Raw genomic sequence first — 2907 nt, 5'->3', positions numbered from 1 at the left:
GTGAAATTTGAATCTATTTCCTTGTCGATCACTCATTCACCTACTATTTTGGGTTTCACATATGGTAATACCTGGCTATTTTCAAGGTAGATTTCCAGGTTAAATTTGTTTAAAATAAGTATTATAAATCTGGGACTTTACTCCTTGAATATTGCAGGACAAGTTTTATAATTGTTTGTTTAATTTGGACTGGTTTTAGCAAAAACTAGGATTTAATATAGCTGATCCATGTCTTTTTTTATAGTAAAAATTTAATTGGTTCCATCAGTGACTCCACTACAAGTTTTCCTGAAAGGGAAACAGAATCAAGCAACCTAGAGGTTCGTGAGGTGTAGGATCACCAAGGAGGCTCCCAAAGTCACTGACCCCATGCCACATACCCAATGGCCCAGTAGAATGCGGGTTGGGCTGATAGAATATGAAGAGAGAAAGGAATGCATGGTGAAGGAAATAGGCCCCAGGCTTTTCCTTAACCAAAAAAAGGGGGGGGGCAGGAGACTCCCTACACAGAAGGGCTGAAACTACACAGTCAAGTTCTCAATCTTATATTGGGAGAAAGAAATGGGCCTCTTTCCAACTGTCTTGTTTTAGGAACCTCTCCCCTGGTGGTCTTCTGTAACCTCTATTCTATTTTCCTGTTTCCGTTTTCCAAATTCTGCAGTTCAAATCCAAGTTCTGAATTCTGTTCTAGCTTCTAGGTTCATGTCCAATTTTGTGACCCAGATTCTTCCCAGCTCCAATCCCCTTTCCCAGACTTTCTAAGTGGAATATGAAGGACCTCGTCCTGACGGTGCTAACTTGAAGGTTTTCCCTTTTACTTCTTGAGGCAGTTTTAGGCTTTTCCCTGACAGGAAGGACCTGGCTCAGACTTTCCAACCAGTAGGTGGCCCAGTGGAGACTAGGGAATTCCAGAGAGCCAGGCCTGGCTAGCTCATTTCTAACCACTGGACACATTACATTTTGTGCAACGAAAGCTTAACTGCGGCCTTCCATAGTGATAACTGGAGACTGGTGGCCTTGAGATGAGGAATCTTAGGGGGAAATGTGAGAAGACATAGAAGGTTGCTGTTCTTCATTCAGAGAAACTAAAAATTGCTTCCAGCACAAGGGATGGGGTGAACAGAGAATGTGGGAAAGGGTCTGGGCAGAGCAGCAAGACCTCAGAACCCTGTCATCCTTCAGCTTCCCCTTGTCTGAGCTGAGCACGCACCCCCAGAGTCCTCCCAGATATGAGAGAAAACCAAGACGGCAGGACTGGGAGGTCGTCTGTCCATGGCTGCCCTGAGGGAAAAGGGGAAGGAGGCGGAGGCAGAGGCAGCATCACTGGAGAGGCGAGATCTTCAACGGGATCATGATCCGAGACTCCATGTGTCGCACCAATGGGACTGTGTAGTAGATATTTTCGACCCAACCCCTCTTTCTCCAGGCAGCATTTCGAGTCTCTTCCCGAGATTGCAGGTCTTTATAGTCCCAGAGATGGTGTACAATGTAGAGCTCTCCTATCTGCGAGAAGAAGTCGCCTCGCCTACTGCCTCCTGGTTCTCTTGCCGGTACTTGATTGCCCGAGCCCAGTTGTTTGCCCACTCAATCATGGTTCCTGGCTTGAGCTTGTATGTCCTCAGCTCATAGATGTTGGGGCCTGCTCTGGGCTGTGGCTCATTCCAGAAGCTGAACTCAAGGAGCATCTGGTTTCTCCTCGACAATAGCATCTGTCTCTGCTCCTTTCGGAACTCCAGGTACTCCTTGTTGATTTTGAGCTTGTTCATGCAGTCCATGAGGGCTGGATAGCCGCCTGAGAATCACCACAGGTGTACTGCCTGGTCCTGCTCCCCGTACCATGTGTTCCAGTTGCCCACAAGCGAGCAGGGGTAGTCCTCATCCAGGTGCAGCTTGGGCAGCACAGCCTCTGTCAGGCTGTTGTAGCCATCCAGATATTCAGGCTTCACATTGTGAAACTGGATCTTGTAGAGGTTGCTGGTTTCCATCTTGGATAGCAGGGTGGAGTGGGCATCCTTTCAGGGATCCACCTTGTGCACAGAGAGGGAGCGGAACCAGCTACCTTCATTGTCCTTGGAATAGAAGTGCGCAGCAGCCGCGACATCCCTGGTGCGGGGCTTCGGGCTCCCCAGCAGCCGCCGCGCCGCTGCAGAGATGCTGCACAGCCGCGGAGCCATGTTGGAGCGGTGCAGGTTCGCTGATCCATGTCTTGTCTGCACCTCAGATTCCCAATATAACATTCATTCCCTTAAGGCTTTTAATGTGTGTCATTTCCTCTTATCAAAGTTTTCACTTTAAAAAGGTTATACTAGAGGTTTGCTGGAGGGGAGGTAGGTGGGGAGTTGGGAAGTATTGAGGAGGGAAACTTTTGATGCACACTGGGTGTTATATGTAAGTGATGAGTCACTAAATTCTACTCCTGAAACTAATATTATACATTATACTATATGTTAACTAACTGGAATGTAAATAAAAACTTGTAACTATAAAAAATGGCTATACCAGAGGTGGAAGTTATGAAAATATGCAAGGACAATCTCAGTCTTTTGGTATCATTTGAGACCTGTTTCGTCACCCAGCATATGTTCTATTCTGGATAAAGTTCCATGTGTGCTTGAGAAGAATGTATATTCTTTTGCATTACGATGGAATGAATGTTCTGTATATAACTGTGAAATCTGTTTGGTCCAGTTATCATCAAAGGCCCTTGTTTCTTTGGTGGTATTCTGCTTAGAATATCTGTCTTTTTCTGAGAGTGCTGTGTTGACATCTCCTACTATTAATGTATTATTATCTATGTATCTTTTTTTTTGAAGATTTATTTATTTATTCATTCATTTATTCATGAGAGTCACACAGAGAGAGAAGGCAGAGACATAGGCAGAGGGAGAAGCAGGCTCCATCAAAAGA

At 45.6% G+C, this 2907-nt stretch overlaps 1 pseudogene; it reads right to left on the bottom strand.

Annotated features, from left to right (window-relative positions):
- Window positions 1–1277: 1277 nt before the first annotated feature.
- Window positions 1278–2174, bottom strand: LOC129518529 (protein NipSnap homolog 1-like; annotated as a pseudogene).
- Between the last annotated feature and the right edge of the window lie 733 nt (window positions 2175–2907).

This window comes from Nyctereutes procyonoides, unplaced genomic scaffold (genome assembly GCF_905146905.1).
Source record: "Nyctereutes procyonoides isolate TBG_1078 unplaced genomic scaffold, NYPRO_anot_genome, whole genome shotgun sequence".
NCBI classification, from domain to species: Eukaryota; Metazoa; Chordata; class Mammalia; order Carnivora; family Canidae; genus Nyctereutes; species Nyctereutes procyonoides.
This window is presented reverse-complemented; position numbering and strand designations above follow the sequence as displayed.